Raw genomic sequence first — 9,258 nt, 5'->3', positions numbered from 1 at the left:
ATTTCTCTAATGGCTTAAGGCAAAATTAATTATCCCTAATCAAATAGTGCATTATAAACAGTTTTGGAAAATTTATAGTTTCCTATGAAAAACACTTTAACTAAACTTATTAATAATCATGAGATACATTTATGTTAGTAATACAAATAATGGCAAAAAAATGTTTTAAAAAATTCATTCATTCATTCATCACAGATAAAGCAAAGAAGATAAATTAAAAGAGATGATCTCACAGAAACCAAAGGGAGAATGCTGCATTGGGATAAATGAAAATGAAAGAAAACAAAACTGTTTACAAAGTGTCAAAAAATGCAGGATAGAAAAGTACAATGACAGCAAATTGAGCATAAAGTTTAGAAGACTGAGGTAATGACAAGTTTATCAAAGTGGCTTAAATGTAAGAGTGGAGATAAAAATCAGATTTAAGGAGGCTGAGGTGTGATTGAGAAGAAAGGAACAATTACAGACTACATTCAAAAGGTTGGGTGTGATAGGAGAGAGGGATTAGATAGAAGGACCCCTAGTTGGGACTGGGCACACTTTTGCTTTGCAGGATGGAAAAACAACCAAGATGAAACATTTATAATTCAGGAGAGAAAGAAAAAAGATAATAACATCCAAGAAGATGTAAGATAAGAGAGTATCTATGTAAAGCGTGAGTAGTAGTGTTACTCTTGAACTGGAATAGTGGCATAGGATCCAAAGATGAGAAGAAGAGAAAGAATGGCTGCAGATGTAAATAAGTACCTGAATGAAGAGTAATATATATGTGAAGATGGATGCAAGGCACTCTGCTGAGAAGAAAGGTACACTGACTGAGTAAGAGACTTGAGGGAAGGAGGTCTGGAATAACAATTGAGGATAATAGAAATTGCTGATCAAGGATAATTAAAAAGATTGATAAGTTGCTTTGAGCGGTCAGCTAAGTTTGGAAATTGAGAATGTATAATGGGAACAAAGTACACATTTATGTAATTTTTATCAGAAGATCTTAGAACATGAATTGATTCCAGTTTGAGAAAACCATGTTTTAGGGTTTAGAGTCCTTTTTGATTACTTTTTTGCATGAGAGGCAGAAAATCATGGGTAAAGAGAGTTAGGATGTTGATGAGAGATACTAAGCCATGGGGCTCAACTTGGGTATGTGAGTCAGCTTTCCCTGTGGCAACAAACAACTCTAAAATCTTAGTGGATAATGGCAACAAGATTTTATGATTTGCTGACAGATCTGCAACTCAGTATTGCTTTGGCTGTTCTACTGTCTTTGTCTTCTTCAAAAAATTTTCTCTAATATGGCACTTGTCATGTCCACTGACATCTCATTGGCCAAAGCAAGCCATTTCACATGGTCAAGCCTGACCATGGGATAGGGTAATATACACATCATATAGGGAGGCTTGGCAAATATAAGATATATAAAACTCTTTCAGGGAAAGGAGTGGATAACTGGGAAGAATAACACAACATATCACATTGAATAGGAAATATATGAAGCACTTAGTGGTAGTTTATGGGTTAAAATAAAATGAAATAGAAAGGATTGAGGAGTGAAATAAAACAGAATAATGAGTTTAATGGGAAGAAAGGACTGAGGCAGCTCAGAGGTTTATGTTGGATGTTAGCTAATTAAAGTTTTTGAAGTAGACCACTTAGTAGCAATGGAAAGGTCTAGAATGTGGTCATGAGAGAATGTTGCTGCAGTAGTAGTATGGTGGTAGAATTTATTAGAGGTGTGGAGGGCGAGTAATGGAGTGACTAGAATTTGGGTTGTCACCACATGAATGCTGAAGATATCTAATTTAATAACAAGAGCAATGGGAGAAAAGAAATCAGGAGTTTCCTGAACCTCCAGGAAAATGGAGGAATAGCCGGGGGGTAAATAAGCATCAAAATATAGAATTTTGAAGACTTCTGGTTTCTGATTCTGCAAGTAAGGAGCTTGAAAGTCTCCACACTGTCCTGACAACAAGTAAAAAACTGAACAGACTGAAAAATCAATAACTCTTCTTGGATCCTTAAGAGAGGGTAGGACACAAGGCAAACTGCTGCCCCAAGGTTGGAGAGATGGGTGAATACAGGAAGTCTCGGCTTTCTGGAGCAGAGGCTCGAGTAGAAACTATTATGGTAAGTAGTGCCAGGAACCAGTGCCTGGGTAAGAAAACCAAACTATAATTGATGAATTGCTAGAAGCTAGGTGTGGACAAATCTGAGAGTTAAAAAATCCATTGCGACCCAGTGATGGGGGGCTGCCACAACACGGAGGTTTACCACGAGGAGCTCAACAAAATTCCCACAATAAATATCAGAGAACAATCCCCTCATGCTTCCTGCTGGGGAGGAGGAAAAGGAGCCATTTTGAAATATGCCAGAGCACTCTGCTCTTCTCAACAAGACCTGCCCTCAGGAGAAATTTGTTAACCAGACCCTAACAGATTGGTATTATCAGAGACTAACTGACCTGGGGAAAGGAAATACCCAGCTCCAGCCTACTCTAGCCATCCTGTCTCACCTAAGGGGGAAGAAAAAAATTAAGAAACACTTGTGAAGTTTATAGTCCAGAGGCATAGGGTCACTAAAAGACTGAGACCTAATTATAGGGCTATAGAATTCTTCCCCTTCCCCCACACTTCACCACCATATTACTAAAGGTCTACTTATAGCAGTTCGTTTTACCAGTATATCATGCCTGGCTATCAAGAAAAAAATTACAAAGCTTACCAAAGTCAAAAAACACAGTGTGAAGAGACAGAGCAAGCATCATAAACAGACATAGCAGGGATGTTGGAATTATCAGACTGGGAATTTAAAACAATTATGAATAATATGATAAGAGCTCTGATGGATAAAGTAGACAGCATGCAAGAACAGATAGGCAATGTAAGCAGAGAGATGCGAAATCCTAAGGAAGAACAAAAAAGAAATGCTGGAGTTAGTAGTATAGGATATGTGAGGGTCAAATGAGAAGGACAATAATTTAGGACGTTATTACATATATATCTGGCAAATGGGTAGACAACAACTCTATTAAACGTTAAAATAAACAGTAGCAAAATCTATTTAATTCAGTCTGTTATTCATATTAAAGTTGGGTCAAATATAGATTTATTTCCCCTTTACTTACTTTCTAGTTGGCCTAAAATATATGTAAATGAATATGCTGGAAGGAAGTAGTCATAAAAGTGGGTCTGAGAGAGGACATATGCTATTTCAAATAGGATGCGGGTTGTGATAACACAAGGGTGTTTAACACAAATGATCATTACAGAGCCAGTCCAAACTGAAGAACTAGAACTATCCACTAGAAGAAAATCTGCCTCAGAGAGATATAATTGTTAGAAGTTATTAATAGCAGCATTGAATGTACTCAGGAAATCAAGGCAAGTTGTAGTATTTTTCTCAATATTTTTAGTAACTTTCTAAGGTTATTTTATATCAAAATGAGTTTCAGCTCTCAGTGTTTGTTTATAATTTAAGCAAAGACTGTTATGTGTGTCTTGGAAAAGTTTGAAAGTGCTTGTCCAAGCCTACTGCTATCTAGGCAGGTTTTGAGCTTTTAACATTACACGTTACGTAACATTTTTTTGTTTTAGAAAAAAGGAAATTTTAATAATATTAAAACTTATGGATCCTGGATTAATTCCATTGATTTTTTTATGAAACTTCTTCAAAATAGTTACTTGTCACACATTCATCAAAGAAAAAATTGTTACAAACAAACATCCAAATGTAGAAGACACATTAGATATCTGTTGCTATGTAACAAATCACACCAAATATTAATGGCTTAAAATAATTCACTTATCTCATAGTTTCTGTGGCTTAGGCATCCAGGCATAGCTTAGGTGGGTCCTTTGCTTCAGTTTCTCACAAGGTTGAAACCAAGGTGCTGGCCAAGGCCTATGGATTCATCTAACGGCTCAACTAGAAAAGGATCCAATTTCAAGCTCACTCAGTAGTTATTGGCAGCATTCACTTCCTCAGGGTTGCTACACTGAGGACCTCAGATTCCTCAATGGCTGTTGGTTGAAGGCCCCTGAAGTTCATTGCCATGTGGGCCTCTTCCACATGGCAGTTAGCTTCATCAACCATGTAAGCTAAGAAGGTAATAGAGAAAGTCTGCTAGCAATACAGAAGTCACAGTCTTTTGTAACACAATCACAGAAGTGAGATCCTTCTCCTTTCCCACATTCTATTGGTGAAAAGCAAGTCATATGTCCTACCAAAACTCAAGGCATGAATGTCGATTAGACAAGGACATGAATACCAGAGGTAGAGATCACTGGGGACCATTTCCAATGTCTGCCTACCACATATGTCTGCTTAGATTTATTTATTTTTTATTTTCTATTGAAAAAAAATTTTTTTCCAGCTTTATTGGGATACGATTGACATATAACATTATGTAATTTTAAAGTATACGATGTTATGATTTGGTATATGTTTATATTGTGAAATGATTACTAGAATAAAGTTAGTTAACACATCCATCACCTTATATAGTTACATTTTTTTTTCTTGTGATGAGAACTTTTAAGATTTACTCTTAGCAAATTTCAAATGTACAATACAGTATTGTTAATTATAGTCATTATGGTGTACATTGTATCCCGATAACTTAGTCATCTTATAACTGAAAGTTTGTACCCTTTGACCACCTTCAACCATTTATTCCCACCCCCACACCCCTACCCCCGGCAACCACTAATCTGCCATCTGTTTCTGTAAGTTTGGTTTTTTTAGATTCCACATATAAGTGAGATCATATAGTGTTTGTCTTTCTCTGACTTATTTCACTTATCATAATGCCCTCAAGGCCATCCATGTTGCTGCAAATGGCAATATTTCCTTTTTTTCATTTACTGGTTGAATAATATTCCATTGTATATATACCACATTTTCTTTACCCATTTATCTGTCGATGGACAATTAGGTTGTTTCCATGTCATGGCTATGGTGAATAATGCTGCAATGAACATGGGAGTGCAGATATCTCTTCAAGATAGTGGTTTCGTTTCCTTTGGATATATGCCCAAAAGTGAGATGGCTGGAATATATGGTAGTTCTATTTTTAATTTTTTGAAGAACCTCCGTACTGTTTTTCATAGTAGCTGCCCCAATTTCCATTCACACCAACAATGAACGAGGGTTCCCTTTTCTCCACATCCTCACCAGCACTTGTTATCTCTTGACTTTGAGAATAGCCATTCTGACAGGTATGAAATGATATCTCATTGTGGTTTTGATTTACATTTCCGTGATGATTAGTTGTAGGGCCTGAGCCTTGCTTGCTGAGCAAGAGCCCACAAGCCCATTGCAACCGTGTGTCCTTCTGGCTCCCTTCTGGGTAGGATGTCCAGCTGCGGGTATTTGTAACAACCCGGGGCCTGACCAGCCTAGATCCTACCTTATCTCACTTAAAGAACATCATGTCTTGAAGGGACACATAGCCCTTCCTGGGAAAGCTGATCGTACAAGGGACAGCCCCTCTTGGCAAGCATATAGCCTTTGTGTTCCTTGTCTATATAAGCAACCCCTTCCCTACCCATGGTAGCAGGTGCACATTTCCATCCAGCCAGCTGCCACTGAACCTCCCTGTAAGTAACTCCCAATAAACCAATATGTCTCGTTCACCGTCTCTGGGTCTTTTCTTTGTTCTCTCTGCAACCTACCCCAAACTACTCACCCAACTGGATATGTGGCCAGACATTAGTGATGTTGAGCACCTTTTCATGTACCTGTTCACCATTTGTATGTCTTCTTTGGAAAAATGTATATTCAGATCCTTTGCCCATTTTATAATCAGATTATTTATTTTTTTGGTATTGAGTTGTATGAGTTCCTTACATATTTTGGATATTAACCCCTTACCAGATAAATGACTTGCAAATATTTTCTCCCATTCCATAGGTTGCCTTTTTTATTTGTTGATCATTTCTTTTGCTGTGTAGAAGTTTTTTAGTTTGGAGTAGCCCCACTTGTTTATTTTTGCTTTTATTGCTTGTGCTTTTGGTGTCATATCCATAAATCATTGCCAAGACCAATGTCAAGGAGCTTTTCCCCTGTGTTTTCTTCTGGGAATTATATGGTTTCAAGTCTTACATTGAAGTCTTTAATCCAACTCATGGTAATTTTTGTGAGTGGTGTAAGATACAGATCCAGTTTCATTGTTTTGCATGTGAATATCCAGTTTTCCCAACATCAATTATTAAAAAGACTATTTTTCCCCATTGTGTATTCTTGGCATCATTTCTGAAGATCGGTTGACTGTACAGGTGTGTGTTAATTTCTGGGCTCTTTGTTTCTTCCATTAATTGAGATGTGTGTTTTTATGCCAGTACCAAACTGCTTTGATTACTGTAGCTTTGTAATATATTTTGAAATCAGGAAGTGTGATGCCCTTAGGTTTAGTGTGATGCATATTGGTTTATCACCATGACTTTTGTTCAACATATGATGTTATTTAACATCGGCTATTAACACATCCAGTTTATTACTACATTAAAGCAGTCTGTCTTTGAGTTATACCTCCTGTGTTCCAGAAAATAAAATGCTTCAATAATGATCACTTGGAGATGAGTTGCTTCTTGAACAACTTTATCTCAACTAGGCCATCATTGTGAACTGTTTTTGAAAGTTCAATTTTAAAATATGGTATGATTGGACACTAGGGCACTCAAACACACACAAACAAGCAAACAAGCAAGCAACTATCATCCAAGAATATGATCTACATTCATTTACTCTATTCTGGATAGTCTATTAAATGCCAACATTCCAACTTTAATTGGCTTCCCTGTTTTTCCAGCTACTCCTGCAAATTGCACTGATACAACTTCTAAAACAACTTGTACTATAACTATTTTGACTGAAAACAACAACACTCACAAGCTTTTACTAGGGTCTTACCAAGAACCAATCACTTTAAAGACATTACCTCACTTAATTCATTACATTAATCTACAATGCAAACAAATTGTGTAAGATGAGGATTTTAATTAACTTGAGAAAAAATAGATAAGGGTCAAGTTTTGAACAGATGACCTTGAAACGACTTTTGTATGCTGAAAAGTTACTTTTTTTCCTAGTCCAACATCCTTTAGATATAGCATTAAAGGTAAATGCAGAGAATAATTACAATAAAGTACCTCTGTAAAGCATCATTCATATGAATAGCTCAAAGCACTTTTTATTGCGTTACTTCATTAATCTTTGTGGTATCCTACAGAGTGAGAGTGGCAGGAATTTTATTTCTTTTTTATGAATTTTTTTTAAAAAAGTGAATTAAGAACTTTAACTTCGAGGTGCTTTCTCCATAGCATATCAATGACTGCTTGAACTGAACGGTGGTAGGCTTAGATCTCTTCTTCCAAAATACTTCATTAATTTATTAAATCATACTTTTAGCTAATACTTACTGAGTGCAAATGTACATTATATAATTATTAAAGTGAAGGCTCTGAAAGAAGCCTACAATCTAACTTAGAAAGGCCTTAAATATTAGGCTAAGTGTTTTTAATGGATACAATAGGCCGTGGGGGTCCCAAAAGGGTTTGAATTGGAGGCGACATAATAAAAGCTGCGACCTAGCATTATAAATGTTCGTTTTTATCAAGTAAATAGGGAAGGAATCACTGATGAGCTTTGTGCAAAAACCCTCCCTGGAACTCATGGCTTAACAACTCTTTATCCAAGATTTATATAGAGGCAAGGCTTAAGGAGATTTGGTCTGAGTCATTTCAATTCAAGACATTTAGCAAACCTCTATCATGGTCAAGGTGCTGAATATAGAAGTAAATGAGAATGTCTCTGCTCCGTAAAAAGATTCAATCTCATAGGAAGGATTAAACAAGTACCTAAATATCTGTTTTATGTGGCAGAATATAAATACCATTAGAGAGGTGAAGCAAAGTGCTACTGAGGTATATAAGAGAAAGAAAACACAATCTATAGGCTGCAAATCGGATGAAACTTCAGAGCGGTGATAACTCTCACAGTGCCACGGATACACCTGTGGATGAAGCCATTAGTCTTTGTATTTTACCCACAGTAGTTTGTATAAACAGAATTTCAACAGGCTCTTATGACATGGATGTGAGACAGCATTCCCCAGAAGGAAAACAACACTTTTTAAAAAGGCAAGATAAACAAACATTTACTATTCAACAATTACTAGTCATGTAATTTGCCCTGAGAGTAAATACATAGGATCCATCACCAACAGAAAAAGATGATTTTGAAAGGCTTTTAATACCAGGTTTATTTTTCCTATATTATGATAATGTACATATGGCTTACCACAAATGGTGAAGTAGTTTCTAATTAATATTATGTTAAATAATTTTATCTTTTATAACGATCCCTTCATAGAGTCTAATTGCTTTATTTTATATTGCATTTTCAGTCTTTATGTTATCTTAATGGTCTTCTAACACCTCACATTTACTATCAAGAAATTATTGCTCCTGCTTTCAGCTGGACTGTTTACTCTGGACGCTTGGTGCATAACCATCATCTTTCATTCCCTTCATTGCCCTCCCGGCTAGTATTTACTCTTCGCTGGATACCCGTCTTCCTCCTTTGAGGTTTACTCTTTTAGCTTTGCTGATGTACATCTGCAAGTAACTTCTCAGGTAAAGATGGGTAGCAGATAAGATTTCTGATGTTTAAATCTATACTCATACTTTTAAATTTTAATTTAGTGGACATATAACTCAAAGAGAAAATTGCTTCCATTAAAAACTTTGGAGTCATTTTCCATTGTCCTTTGTCTTTAGCGTGCAATTTTTCTGACGAAAACTCTGATGCCCTTTTAACTTCTGTTCACTTTTTGTTTTCTATTTTGGTATTTGTTTTTGTGTTGTTTTGGTTTTGGCTTTCCTTTCTGTAAGCTGTTTGCTATTTTCTTCATCCTGGTATATGGAAAAAAATCACTGTGAGATGTTTAGGTAAAGTCATTGTGTTCCTGTGTGTATGCGTGCGTGTGACCTTAATCCTTTCCTATGCTTAGTGGTCCCTATCAATTTTAAGGTTCCTGTCACTTTTTATTACTGTGAAATTTTCTGCTATTATTTTCTTAAAATAATCCTATATTTTCTCTTTCCATAAATTCCTATTATTTATCTATTTGACAATACGGAGTATAGCTTTACGTCTCCCAGATTTTCGGTTTCTTGATTGTTTTGCTTTAAATTCTAGGAGTTTTCCTCAATTCTTCTATCATTTTTCACCTTTCCTAATTTTCAAGAGTAATTTTTGTGT

Source organism: Ceratotherium simum, chromosome 3, assembly GCF_057802395.1.
Source record: "Ceratotherium simum simum isolate JZ-2026a chromosome 3, ASM5780239v1, whole genome shotgun sequence".
NCBI classification, from domain to species: domain Eukaryota; kingdom Metazoa; phylum Chordata; class Mammalia; order Perissodactyla; family Rhinocerotidae; genus Ceratotherium; species Ceratotherium simum.
Note: the sequence above shows the minus strand (reverse complement) of the source record.